Genomic DNA, 20,853 nt, shown 5'->3' with positions numbered 1-20,853 from the left:
GGTCATGGGATCAAGCCCTCCATCAGGTTCCATGCTGAGCGTGGAATCTGCTTGGGATTCTCTCTCTCCCTCCTTCTGCCCCTCTCCCCCCTCCTCTCTCTCTCCCCCTCTCTTTCTCTAAAATTAAAAAAAAAAAATTTTTTTTTTTTTTAATGATCAATGGTTTCCAGGAGCTGGGGGAGGTAGGAGGGAGGGATGGATAGGCAGCGCAGAGAGGATTTTAGGGCAGTAAAATTATTCTGTATGATACTCTAATGGGATATATGTCATTACACACTTGTCAAGACCCACAGAATTTGAATCACCAAGAGTGAACCCTAATGTAAACTGTGGATTTGGGGTGACAGTGATGTGTCAATGTAGCTTCATTAATTGTAACAAACGTACCACTCTGCTGAGGGATGTTGATAAATGGGGGAGCCTTGGAGGCAGAGGCAGGAGGTATAGGGAAACTCTCTGAACCTTCCACTCAATTTTGCTGTGAATCAAAAACTGCTCTCAAAAATCAAGTCTGTGTTTTAAAAATCCTGTTGATGACAGCTGGGGCAAAAGTGGTACCTTTGGAAGTGGGGGAAGGGGTTAGATTCCGGGTATATTTTCAAAGAAGAGCCAACAGAATTTTTTTTAACATGTATTTATTTTTGAGAGATGGAGAGAAACAGAGCACGAGCGGGGGAGGGGCAGAGAGAGGGACACACAGAATCTGAAGCAGGCTCCAGGCTCCGAGCTGTCAGCACAGAACCCGACGAACTCACAGACCTCGAGATCCCAAACTCATGGGACCGCGAGATCATAACCCCAGCTGAAGACTGATGCTCAATTGCTCAATCGACTGAGCCACCCAGGCACCCCCCAGAAGAGCCAAGAGAATCGCCAATGTCTTGTCTTCATGTTGTGCAACATGAAGACAAGAGAAGAATCAGTACGCGGCCTCTGCAAGACACCGTAAGACAATGACGTCGTACGATGACAAGCACATACTAGACATCAGGCAAATATCAAAATCCCCCAAAATCTCAGAAGAGATGATGGTCCTCCACAAGGCAATATCTTCATTAGGTAACTTGTGGGGGTAGGGTTCAAGACAACCAAAACACTCGAAAGTAGAGGGTGGCTAAGCTCTAGTCAACTCCAGTAAGCCCTCTTTTGTATGCAGTATTTTCTTGTGGTCAGCAGCTCAGTTCTGGAGAAAAGAGATAAAGTACGAACAGAGAAAAAGAATGATTCATCCCAGGACCAGTACATGACAATAACGCCACAAGTAACACTTATTACTAATCACAGTGGCAATACTAGCTAGATGGGCGGAATGCCATGTGCTATGGAAGCCATGTGCTAGGCCAGCATCTTCACTGTAGTGTCACAGCCTGAAGCTTGAGGTGAAGATCTGTGTTAAGGTGTGAAAGAAAGCCAAAGGATTAGTTTCTAAACATTGACTGTCAATTCCCAAAGAATACAATTCTACTTTAGTTGGAAATTTCCTATCATCTTTCAGGCCACCACTATGGATTAGGCACAGTGTATTTCTCCAGTGCTGAAATTAGCCCAGCAAGATCAGTATTTTGTGTCCATTTTACAGATGGGAAAAGTAAGGCTTACACAAGGGGATCACTAGCTAAGGAGTTGCGAACCTGGGTTCAAACCCAAGCCTGTGTGTCTCCAAAGCTCATGTACATACCACCCTGCCTCACTTCTGTTTTGCTAACAATAGCCAACCTTCACTGAGCACCTACCTTGTGCCAGGCCCTGGCATATATTAATATGAACTATGACCATCCCCACCTTACAGATGAGGAAATTAAGGCCTAGAGAAGTTAAGAAACTCGCCAGAGAGGCGGCGCCCCCGCCCATACGCCACGCTTCAGCTGGGCAGTTGGGACAAGGCAGTGTGGGTCAAGGTTGCAGGGGTGGATATCATTTGTTAAAAAAAAATTTTTTTTTAAGGTAATAGTGATATATGCTAATGGTAACTTTTAGAAAATACAACAAAGAAAAAATAAGTATTACCTATAATCTCACTGTTCTGAGATAACCATGATTATCATTTTGGTGGATAATTTTTTCATCTTTTTCCTACACATACGTGCATACACACGTTTTACAAAAATAAGATTATATTATATATGCTTTTAACCCACCCTTCACTCTGTAATGTAATAATTTGTTGTCAACAACCTTCTGCTTGAAGTGTTTCCCACAATGGTGATTTGTTACTCTCTTGGGTCATGTATCAATTTGAAAATCCATAGAATCCTCCCCTTCCACCAGAACATGCCTGCATACACATACACATGCATGATTTGGCATTTAATTACAGAGATTCCCTGAACCATGGACCCTGAGAGCCCCATCATTTCAAATGCCCAAATAATATTCCATCATGGAAGGATGCCCTGTAAGTTACTGAGCCAACCCAAGGCAGTCCCCTATGGTTGGACATTTAGGTTATTTCCAATTTTCCACTATTATAAACAATGTTGCAATGACTACTCCAATAGATAAATCTTTGAGTATGGCCCTATCTATTTCCTTGGGATCAATTCCAAGAGCACAATAATTTTTAGGGCTTTTGATAGTATTTCCAAATTGCCCTCCATTAAGGTTGTATCTATTTACGCTCCCGCCAGCAGAGTCGAAGAGGGCCATTTCCCCACATTACTGCTCACATCCGGTCTTATAAAACACTATATTTTGTACCTTTTTAACCCTGCCTCACAACTTCTCTTTTTCTTTTTGCTGTCTTGGAGACAGTGATTTCTGACTCAAGGAACTGGAAACAGCAGCCTTTGGGGAAGACTCCAGGTTGAGAATTGCTGTCTTTCCCTGCTACAATAAAGCCCCAAAGGCTGTGGTTTCCTAGATTCTGCAGAAGACACTCCTTTGCAAGTCTCTTTGCCCTTGTCTTTGGTAGGAAAAGTGTCACTAGGCGAGAAGAAACGAACAGGCTAACCTTTTAAAAAAAAATCTTTTTAAAAATGATTTTTAAACATTTCTATTATGAAATGTTTGTCCCCAAAGGAACCAGGAGGATTCCTTTTAGTAGATCTTAAAATTCATAGATAAGTAATTCTGTAGTGTGACTGCTCCTTCTCTCCCACTTTAGACAGCCAAATCTGTCCTGATGTATAAAATTTGCTGGGGGAAAAAAAATGAAGTTTGGCCCATGAGGCTGGTTATAAGGAGAAATCTTTTGCATATAGTAGGCACTCAATAAATGTTTGTTGAATTGCACTGGAAGACTTGGACACGCACCCTGGAGTAATAGGGGATTTCGTGTACGTGCTTAACTGCTTAAGCTTTCATTAACTGTGGCAGTGTTAAATACAGTCGATACTAATGAGGGGGAGTGGTGACCCGAATAACACCAAAACAGAGGGAAATCCCAGATCAACTCTATTTAGACTTGAAATACAGTCCATGATTTTTTTTTTTCCTGTAACAGATGTACCTTTCCAATTCTGGTTGGCTTAGGCGAATATTACAATGAGCTTATCTCCCTGAGCCCACAGAGAGAGACTGTGCAAGGCAGCCATCGGGCTAGATTTAACAGTCCGCAAAGAAATCTCAATATGGACATATTACGTGATATAAAAGAATCGTTATTAATTGTGTTAACTGTGATATTATTTTAGTTATAGAGGGATATGTTCTTCCTTTTTTTTTTTTTTTAATTAAAAATTTTTTTTCAACGTTTTTTATTTATTTTTGGGACAGAGAGAGACAGAGCATGAACGGGGGAGGGGCAGAGAGAGAGGGAGACACAGAATCAGAAACAGGCTCCAGGCTCCGAGCCATCAGCCCAGAGCCCGACGCGGGGCTCGAACTCCCGGACCGCGAGATCGTGACCTGGCTGAAGTCGGACGCTTAACCGACTGCGCCACCCAGGCGCCCCTGTTCTTCCTTTTCTAAAGGTGCACACATAAATAAATAAATAAACAAACAAACAAATCAATAAATAAAAGTCACCATGGACAGTCTGCAAAAGGGATAACAAAGATTTGGCCATATTACGGAAATAACTACAGTTTCCTGGAAGTTGTTTGTGCAAACCAGTTTAGATATATTAACGCAAATCCTTACGAGAATCCTCTGCAGGGAAGGTAATGTTTCCGCCCTGATTCTGCATCAGGGAACGCTCCCCCCCATCACTGGATACTGTAATGATGAAACCGACAGTCAAAGCATCCTGCCCTCCTGCCCAGAGGGTGGTGTGGGACCCAGGTCTCTCCTGCAGCCCTCACCCTGCACAGAGGAATTCTCAACCCAGTGATGAAAAGCCCTGAACACCACTCTGAAGAGTTCATCCCTCAGCCGTTCCTGAGGCCAGAGGCTGGGGCTTTTCTGCCCATTCTGTGACCTTGCCCCGCTCAAGGCAGCCACAGTTGGTTTCCATTGCATGCAACCAAAGAATGCTGGCCGGCAGAGAAATGTTATCTGATTCACCCCAGACTGCCCAGCCCAGTAAATGGCCAAGCGAGAATTTTGAACCCAAGGCTAATGTCACAGCCCCAGGCCACTTCTCAAAGGATGTGCACAAAGGGTTAAGTTCATGTGCCTTCCAAGTCCTGACTTTCCCCTTCTCCGCCATCTGCCTCTTCCCTATAAAATTCTTGCATACCTACTCCATGCCCTGTCTACCTGCAGGGCTGGAACAATACATCACTGGACTGATGTAACTACCCCTCCACATTGGGCACCCGGCGTTAATTCAGTGAGTGCTTTAATCCCAAGTCCCCTGAACTAGCAAGCTATCGCTGCTACTCATCCCACCTCTTTACAACGTTTTAAAACAACACTGCAGCAGAGGCAAGAACAGGTCGTCTGGTCCAACCTCCTGCCTCAAAGAAATCCTGCCCTAAGATCAAATAAAATTCAGTCACCTGACAGGAGTCACTTTTGCCCCCACCATTATGAGACGTCTACTGGTTACTGTCAGCCTTAGGAAGCACCCTGTGCTATTCTAATACAGGATGCACGCATCCTAAAAGGACAGACTGGAGCACAGAGCGTCAGAGCCTCGGGGGTAGTGGGGAGCCCACAGGCTCTGCAGTCACAGAGACACCTCTCATAACTGGTGTATGAGCTTCCTTCCTAGATGGTTTCCTCATCTATAAAATGGGGATAATAATAGTACCAACCTCACAAGCTCTTGAGATGCTTGTATCAGATGAAAAAGTTAAACTACCTCATACACTGTAGGAGCCAACAATGCCAGTGCTTCCCTTCCTAAAGAATTTAGGACAGTTGATTGCTTATTCCTATTTTTAAAGATCTCCAAGGAAGGAGAAACCATAGCATCCCTTGGTAGCTAGTGCCAGTGTTTCACAACCCACTTAGATGATGTGTGAATATAGCACAGAGGCCCACATCCAAGGAGCCTGGCAGAGGCTGGGAGGCATGCCAAGCAGCTTGCTGGACTGCTACCCAATCCTATCCCTTCCCCCGCCATTGCCTCCTAAATATATATATTAGCTTAGCCATCCTTCACGGGCCAACCTCCTTTTGGAAACCCTGTCTGATAATCTCCTGGTTTGAAATGTTTTCGGTCTTCTAACCACTATAACACCTGTTGGCTGTAACATGCTCCAGCCATTTATGAAGAACAGGCTGGTACTGTAACTATTTAATTGTGTAATTGGTTAATTCAATAAATATATATCAAATGCCCACCTGAATTGCCAGATAACATCCTAGGCACTGGGCATACAGCAATGAATAAAACAGATGAGGTCCCTGCCTTCATGAAATTCACATTCTAGCAAGAAGGAAGTTGATAGAAATTAGGTATAGAGTATGTCAGTTGATCAAAAGCACACTGGAGGAAATTAGAACAGGGTTGAGGATGGGTGACCATTCTTTGTAAAAAGGAATGGCAGGCCCACCTCATACTAACTCCCTCTCATTCCCTGTGCCCCTAGGCAGGCTTCCCCAGTTCGCCACATTCCTTCAAGCCCCAGGACCTTTGCACACTCCTCTTGTCTGGAATGCTTGTCCCTCCCTACCTCACCTGGTTAACTCTTTTTGATGAGGTTATATTTGAGCAGAGACTGGAAGGAAGGTAGGACACTACATACATGTGCTTGGTTTCTCTAGGAATATATGCTCCTGGAGGGTAAGAGAAGGCAGTGGGGAGTAGTGGTTAGAAATGCTAACTCCTGGGGCACCTGGGTGGCTCAGTCAGTTAAGCGTCCAACTTTGGCTCAGGTCATGATCTCGCCGTCCATGAGTTCGGCCCCCACATCGGAGCCTTTTTGTGTGCTTTTTATAAAACAAACAAACACACTTAAGAAAGACATTAAATGAGATAGTGTAGATAAAAATGCCTACTATCTCACAATCATTTTAAAATTAGTTTTCTTGGGGTGCCAGGGTGGCTCAGTCGGTTAAGCTTCTGACTTCGCCTCAGGTCATGATCTCACGGACTGTGGGTTCGGATCTCACGGACTTTTTCATCTGTGCTGACAGCTCAGAGCCTGGAGCCTGTTTCAGATTCTGTGTCTCCCTCTCTCTCTGCCCCTCCCCCGCTCACGCTCTGTCTCTGTCTCTGAAAAATGAATCAACCTTAAAAAAAATTAAAAAAAAAAAAAGAAATGCTAACTCCTGGGGTGCCTGGGTGGCTCAGTCGGTTGAGCTTCCGACTTCAGCTCGGGTCATGATCTCACAGTTCGTGGGTTCGAGCCCCACATCGGGCCCTGTGCTGACAGCTCAGAGCCTGGAAACTGCTTCGGATTCTGTGTCTCCCTCTCTCTCCCTGCCCTTCACCACTCGTACTGTCTCTCTGTTTCTCAAAAATAAACATTAAAAAAATCCTTTTTAAAAGAAAAAGAAATAAATGCTAACCCTTGAGTTAGATCAATGGGCTCAAAGCCCTGTTCACTCACCCCAGTTGTGTGACAAGTTCCTAACTTCCCCAAGTCTCGGTCTCCTGGGAAATGGAGACAGAACAGTACTTATCTCACAGGAATATTGTAAAGATTCAATAAAGTCATGAATGTACAGTGCTGGGCATCAAAGATGGATGTGCCTTGAAGGTAAAGAAACTTCAGGGGTTTACCCCCCCCCCCATACACACACACTTGCATGAGCCCCTTGCAACGCCCTTAGAGGGGCCTGGTAATGAGTTTACATGATCATGTGTTTTTGTAAAATATGTTAACAACAATTGGTTAAGACTACTGTCTCTTTCCACTTTGACTTCCCTTCTGTCATACTTCTCATGTCAGATGGCATTGGAAAGGACACGGGCCTCTTGCATTCATGATTCAGATGGTGAACCCAACCATCTTCCCCAAGAGGTGAGGAGGCTGGCCTCCCCAGGATGCGGTCAGGTTCACCATCTGAGGATCGTTCCAGAGTGTGGAGAGCTGTGGGCAGGTGCTGATGGAGCCCACATACCACTGCCCCACACCTGGAGAAGGAGGCTTTGGGGAACAAGACAGCACACCCCCATGGAACCCCCAACTCTAAAGCCTCATGCTGAGACCTCAGGACCCTCTGGGGACTTCCTGAGTCTTCATCCAGAGCCAGCCTCAGGGTCTGGCAGTTCTTAAACTGAAAAGCTCTTGAAATCTACACCCAGCATGGGAATAAGCTGGTTTCCCCTCCTAAGGGCTGAAAACAGCTCATGACCATCTTCCAAAGGAAAACCTTCTCCCTACTTGAAAGCAGTTATAAAATCACATCTCGGCCTTTTATTTCCCAGCCAAGTGATGCCAGTTACTAATAGCAGAAGGAAAGAACGTGACTCATTCACGTTCTAGTTCTGATGGCTGATTGCCATAAATTCCCTGGTCCCTAGGGCTCACCGCGCCTCTCTTTTGTGACCATTCTCCACAGTCATCACCCAGAAAGTCACCCTTTCCTCTTGGTTTCCTCCAGGAGACTTCTAGAAAGACATCTTAAGGCCCATCATTCCATTTGTAAGATCACACTGAGTCCCTTTGCCCATCTCCCAAACAGACTCAGGGGAAGACTTGATTTTAGCATCTTCCCGTGTATTTGTGTGTATACAGGCACATTTATTTCTAGAATCAGAGAATCTTTGTCTACCCTCATCTGCCTCTGTTCCTACCCACCATCCTCTCCCGCCTTCCCTGGAGTTTGTTTCCCATTCATAAACTCAGCAGGTTCACCATCACTCAAAATACACAACAGTAACAGCAGCATATGTTAGCTGGGTTATCTCCCTGAAGGGACATTGTGCTCATGACCCCCTGAGCCCCCAGCTCCCAAAAGGTCAAGGCCTCAGCATTCTCTCCACTCTCCTCCCCCCCCCCCCCCCAAAATCAGAACAGGACCTCCAAACTCACAGGAGCGACTGCCCTTTTACTGAGGGGAGGAGGGAGAAGAACTTTGGTTGACTTTTAAATCATTGTCCTAATATATTGAATTTATAGCCCAACAACGTTAGGACACATATCACTTTAAAAGTGTGACTATGTCTTGGTGACAATGCGAGGCTGCTTACGGTAATAACTTCCCCCTAACTTTCTGGAACAGTCTCAATATCTGGGCATTTTTTTAATGGAGACAGTTTGTTAAGTGTGTAATTAAATGTGATTGGAATGTATAGCTTTTATATACTTTAAAAAAAAAAAAAATAAGGAGGGGTGGGGGTAGAATGTCCTTTCTCAGACCATGGGCCCTGATTTGGGATTCAGAAAACCTGATCCCTGTAACAGTAGAACACTACATCTTCAGGTTCAGCAGCTTTGCTGGTGGATTCAAGAGGCTGAGGCTCGGGTGGAGAGTGTGAAAATACTTTGAAAAGACCTTTCACTATCCAGATGCAAGCATTTATCATCATCATCATATCATCATTATTAGCAATAATAAGTGCATCAGGGGGAGCTTTTCAAATGCAAATCTAATCACATTGTGCCTTTCATCCAAGGCCTCCCACTGCTGTTAGGACAGAAGCCAGAGCATACCCCAGGCCTCCAGGCCCTTCATGGCATTTTTGTAGGAAGAATGGCAGGGCCTGGCTCTTGCCCACCTCATACCGGCTCCCTCTCATTCCCTGTGCCCCATGCAGGCCTTCTCTCAGCTTGAATTTGCTGCACTCCTTCCAGCCCCAGGACCTTTGCACACTCCTGATGTCTGGAATATTTGTCCCTCCCTAGCGCACTTGGTTAGCCCTCTCTTTTTGTCCCAATATCATACATCCTCAAGGAAGCTTTCTCTACCTTTCCTGACTGGGTAAATCCTTCCCTTCTATATCCTCACAGAATCATGTTCAGCCATCCATCTATTTATTAATTCATAGTTATTGAGTGTCTACTATGTGTCAGACAGTATTCTGGAGGTGAGGAATATAATGGTGAACAAAGAAGTCCCAAGGGAGCTTCCACTCTAACAGAAGAGGCAATAAGCAAACAAACACATACACACCTACTAGAACATCAGGCAGTGGTAAGTGCTGTGAGGAAGAGAAGGCTGGGTAAGGATTAGTGTGGTGGCAGGAGCAGAGGTAATCACTTCAGATAAGGGCAGTGGAGAAGATGACACTTTCTGAACAGATGACACTTAAAATGAGGCTTCAGTGAAATGAGGGAACGAACCATGAAGAGGTGAATGGAAAGATGAGTTCAGACAAAAGGAACAGCAAGGACAAAAGTCCTGGGGCAGGAATGAACTTAGTAAGTCCAAAGAACAGCAGAAAGCCAATGTGGCTAGAATTGAGAGAGCAAATTGGGAAGGTACTACATGAGGTTGGAGGACATTTAGACAAGTCTTTTGGGGAATTTTGCTACAACAAGGAGCAGGGAAACACATGAGCATTCTGGAGGGTGTTTCTGTTTGGGTTTTTACTCTGTTTTAAGATGGGAAGCATTGCAATATAGTTGTGCGCTAAAAGGAATGTTCTAGTAGGAAGGATGACATTGGTGATTCACAAGAGAGAGATCACTGCAACCAGTCCTCCAATAAATGAGGAAGAATGGGGTCCAGGGTCCAGGTGGAGAGCTTGGCGCTCCACATGCACGGGGACAATTTGTAATCTGCGACAGGAGAGGGCACAGCACATACATATTGATGCTGGAGGCTGGTCAGTTTAGTGGTGGATAATGAGCATTCTGATGGCCTCTGTTTTCTCAGTGAATAGGAAGATGAGATCATCAGCTGAGAACTAGGCAGGAGAAGGGCACTGAGGCTGGAGAAAAGAGGAGAAGGTACAAATAGCCATCTTGGAGGGTGGCAGACTGACTGGGGACGGTAGTAGGATCGCTGGGCAGTGCTGAGGCAGTCCACTTGTTTGAGGACTTCAATGTAAAACAAGACCTGTCTGTGCAGTTGCTACTGTTTTCTCCAGCCATGTTCCTGTGACCAGGGGCAAGTACCAAAGAGGTGCTCCACAGGGTTTAACCAGGGTTGGGGTTTGGGTAGGTGGACACAGGGAGCATGGGCGTTATGGAACAATCACAATACTAGGCCATAGAGTCCAGGTTGGGTGAGGAGGAAAGGAGGACCTATGTGGTGAAGGACAGGAAAATATGGTAGAGGGTCAGGGGATTGAAGACCTCAACAGGTGGGAGAATCGTTGGAACGGTAGTCCTAGGATCACTGAGCTGGGAAGATCCATGGTGATGATCTGAATGGGATGGTTGGAATGGAAAGTTTAGAGGTTCTGTACTTGTGGCAAGGTCTGTGTGTGACTATGGCTGAGGTGCGGAGGAGGAGAGGATGATGGTATTGAAGCATCAAGAAACAAGAGTCAGGGTAACAGATGGTCATCTACATGGGTCTTAGAGTCACCACAGACAATGGCACGAGTGGAGGTGCAGAGAAAGTCAGTGAGCCCGGTGGTCAAATTACCAACGAACACATGACCAGGAGGTAGGTAGAGAGCACAAGAGATGGTCTGATGACAGGTGCTTGCATTTTTTGTGTCTATATGATTCTTTTATTAATGTTGATTTACGCACTACCCTGTACACACCACTAAGGGTAGGGACCACGTCTGCTTGCGTTCACCACATTATCACATTGAGCTCCTAGCTCAATGCCTAGCACAGAACAGGTACTTAATAAAAACTTGTTGAACAAATGAATGAATGAACAAATACTAGTCTCTGGAATTGAAGGGGAGAGGGTGAGAGGCATTGATCCAATAATTTGCTCCTTTCTCTTCCCATTAAAGTCCTCAGCATAGTGCTTATTTTCAGAAATTTCAGTCAATGGTCACTCAACTGACATTCATGAAATACCTGTTAAGTGCCAGGTGCCGTGCTGCATGCTTCAAAGAGAATTAAGACATGGGTGCAGCTCTCAGAAATCTCAAAGTATATCCAGGTGAATTCATGAATAAATCACGTTAATACAAGGTGAATAGAGCAATGATAGAGAGAGGAATGAGCAAAATGCTCCAGGAACACAGAAGCTGACTGCCTTGGGGGGAGAAGGGAAGGCTGTGGGTACAGATAATATCTGGAGAATGAAGATGGTCAGCTACCAACACAAGTGGATGTTAGGTGAAGGACCAGCCTGTCCACAGGTATCAAGGATGAGAAAAGCTTAGCAAACAGAAGTCTGATGAAGACTAGCAGATAAGCTAAAATGTCATCCGGCCCTGATATTTAAGGTCAGCTGGTTGCAACCGGCATGCTAACTAATTCAGTGGAGAAAGAATAGTATTTTTTTTAATTTTTAAAAATGTACTTATTTGTTTTTGAGAGAGTGAGCGAGAGCACGCATAAGCATATGCACGCAAGAGCAAGGGAGGGGCCGAGAGAGAGGGAGAGAGAGAATCCCAAGCAGGCTCTGCAGGGCTCGATCTCCCAAGAAAGAATAGTCTTTTTAACAAAGGGTGCAGGGACAACCGGACATCCACATGGAAATGAATGAAGTTAGACTCCCACCTCACACCACATACGAAAGGAAATTCAACATGGATCAAAGACCTGAATGCAAGCATTAAAACGAAAACGCTCAGAAGAAAACCCAGGTGCAGGGCGCCTGGGTGTCTCAGTCAGTTAAGTGTCTCAGTCAGTTAAGTGTCTGACTCTTGGTTTTGGCTCAGGTCTTGATCTTGTGTTTAGGGGCATTGAGCCCCGTGGTGGGCTCTGAGCTGACAGCATGGAGCCTGCTTGGGATTCTCTTTCTCTCTGCCCATCCCTTGCTCTCTCTCTGCCCCCCCCCACCTCAAAATAAATAAATAAAGTTAAAAAAAAAAAAAGAAGAAAACCTAGGTGCACACCTTCATCATCTTGGATCAGGCAATGGTTTGTTTATTAGCTGTGACACCAAAAGCACAAAAGAAAAGATAGATAAATTGAACTTCAAATTTAAACTTTTGTGTTTTAGGGCACCTGGGTGGCTCAGCCAGGTAAGCATCCAACTTCGGCTTAGGTCATGATGTCACAGTTTGTGAGTTTGAGCCCTGCTTTGGGCTCTATGCTGACGGGCCTGGAGCCTGCTTCAGATTCTATGTCTCCCTCTCTCTTGGTCCCCCCACTCACACTCTCTCTCTCAAAAATAAATAAACATTAAAAAAAACTTTTAAACTTTTGTGTTTTAAAGGAGACCATCAAACTAAAAAGACAACCCACAGAATGGGAGAAAATATTTGCAAATTATATATCTGATAAGAGACTGGAATATACAAAGATCGGTTACAACTCAACAGTGAAAAGACAAACAACCTTACATTTTAAAATGGGCAAAAGACTTAAATAGATATTTCCCCAAAGAAATGACCAATTAAGTACACGAAAAATTTCATATCACTACTCATTACGGAAATACAAATCAAAACCACAATGAGATGCCACTTTATGCCCACTAAAATGGCTACAATAACAAAGACAGACATTATCAAGTGTCGGTGGGGATGTGGAGAAATTGAAACCCTCATACAGTGCTGGTAGGAATGTAAAATAGGGTAGCTGCTTTGAAAACAGTCCCTCAAAAAGTTAAACATAGACCTACCACATGACCCATCAATTCCACTCCTATATATACACCCAAGAGAACTGAAAACATAATCACACAAATACCTGTACATGAATGTTCACAGCAGCAAGAATTACAATAGCCAAAAAGTGAGAACAACTAAAATGCCCATCAATTGATAAATGAATAAACAAAATGTGGTACGTCCATACAATGGAATGTTATTTGGCAATTAAGAGGAATGAAGTATTGATAAGGGCTAAAACACAGATGAACTCCAAAGCATTATGCTAAATGAAAGAACCAGATGCAAAAGACCACATCCTGTATGCTTCTATTTGTACGAAATGTCCAGAATAGGCAAATTAATAGAAACCCAAAGTAGATTAATGAGGGGAAAAGGGGGGAATGGGGAGTGACTGCTAATTGGTACAGGCTTTCTTTTGGGGTTGATAAAAATGTTCTGGAATTAGGTCGTACAACTTAGTGAATATACTAAAAACCACTGAGGTGTACAAATTAAAAGGTGAATTTTATGGTATGCGAATTATAGCTCAAATTTTTTTAAATGTCATCCAGGGTCCCTGTGGCAATTAGGCCATAGTAAGGTATGTGGGTTAAATCCTGCAGGCAATGGGGTGTGTGGTGTGTGTGTGTGTGTGTGTGTGTGTGTGTGTGTGTGTGTGTCTACTCTTCTTCCACTGTAGTTGGAAAAGCAGGAAGGTGAAATCAACAAAAAATTCCCTACAGTGCTATCACCACGGGGCAATCAGTATGAATGGTTTGCTGTATTTCCTTATACTCTCATTTGTGGTTGTAGTGAGATCATGTTTTATGTACAATTTGATATGCTGCTCTTTTTTTCAGTTACCATAAACTTATTCTAAGCATTAGTTAAAAGTAAATTTTCTTACCTAATTATAATAGTTATTTATGGTAGAAACTTTGGAAAATATAGAAAATTATAAAAAAAAAGAAAATTAAAGTCATCCATAATCCCACCAGTTAGAAATAATCATTACAGACATTTTAGTCTATTTTATTTTGTCTTTTTTCTATGAGTAAATGTCATTTTTAATAGCTGTATAATAGGCCATCCAGTATCATAGATTACTTTTATTGTAACATAGGCTCTTTCCAGTTTCTCTCCATATAAATAATGATGTAATAAATATCTTTGTTCATGAAGCTTTTTCATAGATGGGGTTATTTCCTCAGCTTCTCAGAAGTAGAATTACTAGTCAAAGACTGAATATGTTTAAGCTTTTGTGATGTATCCTTAAATTGCATTCTAAAATGATTCGACAAATTGCATTTCTATTAGCAATAAATGAGATTGCCGGTTTCACAGCATCCTCATCAGCATTGAGGATTATACTTTTTAAAATTCTCCTTTTTAAAAAATTTTTTGATTCTAATAGAGGTTTCATAAGAAAGACAGCAGCATGCTCAGGTTTGTATTTTAGATAATAGAGCAGTTGGGCACAAAAGAGGTGGGTGAGTGCTGGTGTGGCAGCCAATTAGGGAAATGCTGCATTAGTTGCACTAGCAAAGGAAAGAAATGACACTGTCAGGCAGTGAGGATGGGCTTAAAGACATTTAAGATTAGAAGGACAGTTCTTTTTAATTTTTTTAAACATTTATTTTTGAGAGAGAGAGAGAGAGAGAGAGAGAGAGAGAATGAGCGGGGGAGGGTCAGAGAGACAGGGAGACACAGAACCTGAAGCAGGCTCCAGGCGCTGGGCTGTCAGCACAGAGCCCAACGTGGGGCTCGAACTCATGGACCGTGAGATCGTGACCTGAGCCGAAGTCGGACGCCCAACCGACTGAGCCACCCAGGCGCCCCAAGACATTTCTAAGAAAGGATAGGCTGGATGTGTGCCAGATCCAAAAGTGGCAGGAAGGAAGGAAGAGGTGTCAAGTTTGACTCCACAATGTCTACCTTTGGAGGTAGAGTGGAGGGTGATAGCTGTAGCTGAGGCAGGGAAAAAGGGAAGGAGGAGCAGATTTAGAAGGAAAAGGAAGCTTTCTGACTGCAACATGTTATTTTGGGTGACTTCCAGAGTTACAGGTGGATAGCAACATATCCATTAACAACATGAGTCTGAAGCTCGGAAGAAAGGACAACACTGGGGTTAGTAAAAGTTTGGGAACTGTCCGCATGTAAATGGTAATGAATGAGATCAATGAAGGAATGCCAGGGAATACCTACATTTCTAAGACAGAAAGAGGAATGAGTGAAGGAGGAAGGGTTACTTAGGAAGCAGAAGGGGAACCCACAGACACTGGTGCAAAATGCCAGGGGAGGGAGAGGTTCAAGGAGAGAGAATCGTCAACAGTGTCAGATGCGTCCAATCCTACAAGAGTCACAAGTCACAGAGGAAGGCCGAAGAGGGGGCCTGGAGAGTGGGCAGTTGGGGGGTGGAGGTGTCAGGAAGGTGTGAGAGAGGACAGTAGACTCCCTGGGAAGTCATTCTCCTTAAGTTTTTCTCCCTCCTTTCATCAGGGCAGGAGCTGGTCAGTGATTCCACTCTTTCCTGCCCATCAGAGTGGATTTGTAGTACAAATGGAAGCTGAGAAAGAGGGTGGGAGACAGGGCTCTGAGTCCTGGCTCTTAATCCCGGACATCTGATCCAGGCTTGACCCGTGATCTCTTTACCCATAACACGAAGGGATTGGTGAGTAAAAGGGTGCCTGAAGCTGGCCTTGGTTCAGTGCAGGTCTGCGGTGAAATGAGAAAAATAAAGCCAACATAGTATGTTTTCATGAAGGAAGTTAACTTCATGAAGTGTAAAAGGCTGTCCTTTATTCTGAGATTATGTCTTTCCTACCTTTTATAGTAAGCTGTCATTTCTTTTGTGAAATGATGGTAGATGGTAGCTGGGTTTTTCTCCTGGATGTTTCTTTCCCATGTCTTCATTTAGCAAGTAAAAAGTTGGTAACTCTCTGTTGGCCCACCAAATCAGTTTGATGATGTTACTGACTTATGAATTGGAAAAGTGTAGGAATTAGTGGCCTAGATTATCTATTTATTTATTTATTTATTTATTTATTTATTTATTTATTTAATTGAGAGCAGGGAGGGGCAGAGAGAGGGAAAGAGAGAGAGAATCCCATGCAGGCTCTGCACGGTCAGCACAGAGACAAATGTGGGGCTCAAACTCACAAACTGTGAGGTCATGACCTGAGGTAAAATCTAGAGTCAGGTACTTAACCAACTGAGCCAGCCAGGTACCCCCTAGATATTTTTTAAGGCTCTCATCTATAAAACCCTGAAATCCTAGCCCTCTGGAGATAGTCCTAAGAAGGAAAATATAATGGTACAATGTAGGGTGGAGCTAGCTACCACTAATGTAACCCCACCTTCCAGTAAAAGGGCTTTGAGTCTGGGTCTTGGCCCTGAGATGCTGTGTTTCTGGTCCCTCTTTATCCTGCAGTCTTCGTGTGCTCTGCAAGTCTGGTAACCCAGAGCCCCAGCCATAGTCACTGCTACTCCTTCCCCAGCAGCCAGGTTCTCCTGGTGCTTTATCCCAGCTCAGAGCCAGGCTCCTGCACAAAGATGTTCAGTAAGTAGTTGTTGAATAAGTGAAAAAATGAGTTCTTATTTTATCTATGAAGAAATTATTACTTTTTTCTTTTTTTTAACATTTATTTATTTTTTGATAGAAAGAGAGTACGAGCAGGGGAGGGGCAGAGAGAGAGGGAGACACAGAATCCGAAGCAGACTGCAGGCTCTGAACTGACAGCACAGAGTCCGACACGGGGCTCAAACTCACGGACCCTGAGATCATGACCTGAGCTGAAGTTGGATGCTTAACCGACTGAGCCACCCAGGCACCCCATATGTCTTTTTTTCTTTAAGGAGGCTCCATGCCCAGCATGGGGCTTGAACCCATGACCCACATAACTATGAGAGTCATGTGCTCTCATAGATTAATGGAACAGAATAGAGAATACAGAAATGGACCCACAAACGTATGGCCAGCTAATCTTTGACAAAGCAAGAAAGAATAGCCAATGGAAAAAACAGTCTCTTCAAATGGTGCTGGGAAAACTGGACAGCGACATGCAGAAGAATGAACGTGGATCACTTTCTTACACCATACACAAAAATAAACTCAAAATGTATGAAAGACCTAAATATAAGACAGGAAACAATCAAAATCCTAGAGGAGAAAACAGGCAACAACCTCTTTGACCTCAGCTGCAGCAACTTCTTACTTGATATGTCCCCAGAGGCAAGGGAACAAAAGCAAAACTGAACTATTGGGACCTCACCAAGATAAAAAGCTTCTGCACAGCAAAGGAAACAATCAACAAAACTAAAAGGCAACTGATGGAATGGGAGAAGATATTTGCAAATGACATATCAGATAATGGGTTAGTATCCAAAATCTATAAGGAACATATCAAACTCAACACCCAAAAAACAAATAATCCAGTAAAGAAATGGGCAAAAGGCATGAACAGACACTTCTCCAAAGAAGACATCCAGATGGCTAACAGACACATGAAAAAATGCTCAACATCACTCATCATCAGGGAAATACAAATCAAAACCACAATGAGATACCACCTCACACCTGTCAGGATGCTAAAATTAACAACTCTGGCAACAACAGATGTTGGCAAGGATGCAGAGAAAGGGGAACCCTTTTTGCACTGCTGGTGGGAATGCAAGCTGGTGCGGCCACTCTGGAAAACAGTATGGAGTTTCCTCAAAAAATTAAAAATAGAACTACCCTATGACCCAGAAATTGCACTACTAGGTATTTACTCAAAGGATACAGGAGTGCTGATTCAAAGGGGCACATGCACCCCAATGTTTATAGCAGCACTATCGACAATAGTCCAAGTATGGAAAGAGCCCATATGCCCCTCAAGTGATGAATGGATAAAAAAGATGAGGTATATATATACAGTGGAATATTACTCAGCAGTCAAAAAGAATGAAATCTTGCCATTTGCAACAATGTGGATGGAACTAGAGTGTATTATGCTGAGTGAAATAAGTCAATCAGAGAAAGACAAATATCATATGATTTCACTCATATGTGGAATTTAAGATGCAAAACAGATGAACATAGGGAAGGGAAGCAAAGATAATATAAAAAAACAGAGAGAGAGACAAACCATAAGAGACTCTTAAATATAAAGAATAAACTGAGGGTTGCTGTTGGGGTGTTGGGTGGGGGGATGGGCTAAGAGGGAGTGATGGGCATTAAGGAAGACACTTGTTGGAATGAGTACTGGATGTTATATATAAATGATGAATCAATAAATTCTATTCCTGAAATCACTATTACACTGTATGTTAACTAACTTGGATTGAAATTTTAAAAAGAGAGAGAGAGCGAGCGAGTCATGTGCTCTACTGATTGAGCCAGCCAGCAGCCCCTATCCATGAAGAAGCTAACTTATCCCCTTCTTTAATCTCCCCAAAGACAGGGATGTGTACCCCCAGTGTCTAACAGCTGTCTTGTGGGTGCACAGGGAATATTTGAGATGAGTTTTTTTCTAACACCAAGTGGCTAACATGCGGCAGAAACTAAATTTGAACCCAAATCTTTTAACCCCAGTCCACTGCTCTCTCTTCCCCACCATTGCCACATGGTAGACATCCATCACCAGCAGGGGTGAGGTCTGTGAGCAAGACGACCTCTCCAGACCTCCTCACATCAAACTCAGGGAGAAGGGTAAGCCTGAGCCAGGTCTTAACCTCGAGTGGAGATTTTATTCTGTTCACACGGGCTGATGAAGGAGGGGTGCATACAAGAGTTGCAAAGCTTCAAAACTTCACTTTTATCTTTCTCAAAGTAACGATTGCTCTTAGTTTAAGGAGTTAAATTTTGCTAAATACACCTTTAATGAAAATCAGCTCCTCTTCACTCCAGAGGCCACCATGATCACTAATTTGCATATTTTTTCTGGTGTTTACCTTCATAACTCTAAAGGACAAACTTAGATGCTATGTCTCCATCTGTCGAGTTCCCCATCAACTATTGGCCAGCCTGATGAAGGAGGAGTTTGCTTTTCTAAAGCGGTACCTGTTCCCCTCTTATGCTCAAGGTGGTTATAATTCCTGCTTATGTTAACACTTAATGTTGACCTTATTATGATTATATCATTTTTCCTCACTTGAGCTAGTGTACCAAGATATGCTTCTCTTCTTGGACAACTTTTTGTTTACCCCAAAGTTAATAATTACCTCTTTTTTTTTTTCACTTGCTTAGTATTCTGGATACCAAGCAATTATTTTTCTCAGGCCTTCTAACAGCACTTTGACATTTCCTCAAACCAAGCAATTCAGATCATCTCTACTCATTCCGTTTTTTCTCACAGACCTCCCTAACTGCTTTTTCCTTCCACTGTACTGGTTGTTTCCATTGACCAGCACCTCGAATCCTAGAAGCTTCCTTCGCCACTCTCCTGATTTAGACCCTCTGAATCCCATGTCACCTTCTAGCTTGCTTTATTCCAAGAAAAATAATGCTGCGTTATCTAAAAATGTCTTTACCTCCCTTCAACTTTTCATTGATAATTGAACTGAATACAGAATTACAGGTTGGGATCATTTCCCCTCAGGATTTTGATAGCTTGCTCTATTTTCTTCCAGCTTCTGATGTTTTTATTGAGCATTATGAGGCCATTCTGATTGCTGATCCTTTGTAAAAACAAAAACAAAAACAAAAACAAAAACAAAACAAGAAACCTACCTTGTGTCTTGAGAAGTTTTTAGGATTTTTTTTCTTCATCTCTAGGGTTCTAAAATTTCACAGCGATATGCCTCAGTGGGGTCTTTTTCTGTCATCGTGCTTGGCACCCAATGGACCCTGTCAAACTAGAAATTCATAACCTTCAGTTCTGGGGAAAATTTTCCTATTACTTATTTTAATAATGTTCTCCCTTCCATTTTTCTGTTCTCTCTGATATGAGGCAGAGTGAAGGGTAGAGAGTAGTGGAAGGTTCTGTCGAGGGGAAGTCTCTCTGATGAAGTGACATTTGAGCAGAAATCTGAATGAGCATTGCCTCATTTACCTGAAGAAAATTCCTGACATCTTCCTTGTCAGGAAGCTTTGTTCACATGCCTGGTGATCTTTGGCTGAGGATCTACACTGAGAGGGAGGCACTACAGGCTGATGGAGGGCTCTGTGTGTGACTTGGGGCTTGTCAACTGGTGGAGTTCACTGTTAGGTGCTCTGGTGGCACACTAGCTTTTTCACGGGGCAGCTCCCTCCTCTGGGAGTGCTTAGTTTTTCCAGAGAAGAATCTTCCAGTCTCCTGCCTGGAGGTGGTGAGAGAGGGAAGAGGTGGGGGTAGGGGGTGGAGCGAAGGGGATGTCACCGTTGATTCACCCATTCCTACCGAATTTAATTCATCACTAAGTTTCACCCTCACTCCTCCTTCTGTGACTCCCTGAAATGCCTGGGCCTTTCTGGGATTCTGTTAGGCAAGCTTTTTGACTTCCTGTGGGCATTTTTCCCTGCAGGGTTTGAGTACCTGCTCCTACCATCCTTTCTCTTGTCCACTGATGTCTCTTTGCCCATTCTCCTTGTCCATTTAAATGGGATTTTAAGGGGCGCCTGGGTGGCGCAGTCGGTTAAGCGTCTGACTTCAGCCAGGTCACGATCTCGCGATCCGTGAGTTCGAGCCCCGCGTCGGGCTCTGGGCTGACGGCTCAGAGCCTGGAGCCTGTTTCCGATTCTGTGTCTCCCTCTCTCTCTGCCCCTCCCCCGTTCATGCTCTGTCTCTCTCTGTCCCAAAAATAAATAAACGTTGAAAAAAAAAATTTAAATGGGATTTTAAGAGAACTTGCAAGTAAACATGTATTCAACCCAGTGTGTTTAACCAGAGCATAAGATACCCTGTGAAACAAATTCTTGCAAACTGATAAGGCTAAGAATAATTCTTCTTCTTCTTCTTCTTCTTCTTCTTCTTCTTCTTCTTCTTCTTCTTCTTCTTCTT

At 43.5% G+C, this 20,853-nt stretch overlaps 1 long non-coding RNA gene across 2 annotated transcripts in view; it reads right to left on the bottom strand.

Moving 5' to 3' along the window:
• LOC121043477 (uncharacterized) overlaps nucleotides 1-20,853 on the bottom strand; it is a 119,878-nt gene that overhangs the window by 31,616 nt on the left and 67,409 nt on the right. The window contains exons 3-4 of one of the 2 annotated variants that reach the window (XR_005796841.1): nucleotides 19,605-19,729; nucleotides 800-1,183 (exon numbers count right to left, since the gene is read on the bottom strand). This is a non-coding gene — a long non-coding RNA (uncharacterized LOC121043477). Of the gene's footprint in view, nucleotides 1-799; nucleotides 1,184-19,604; nucleotides 19,730-20,853 lie in introns of those variants that run through there. The other variant, XR_005796839.1, reaches the window with a different exon arrangement.

The sequence above is a fragment of the Herpailurus yagouaroundi genome, unplaced genomic scaffold, assembly GCF_014898765.1.
Source record: "Herpailurus yagouaroundi ecotype Mexico unplaced genomic scaffold, PumYag 187, whole genome shotgun sequence".
Classification (NCBI taxonomy): domain Eukaryota; kingdom Metazoa; phylum Chordata; class Mammalia; order Carnivora; family Felidae; genus Herpailurus; species Herpailurus yagouaroundi.
Note: the sequence above shows the minus strand (reverse complement) of the source record. Positions and strands in the feature narration are given on the sequence as shown.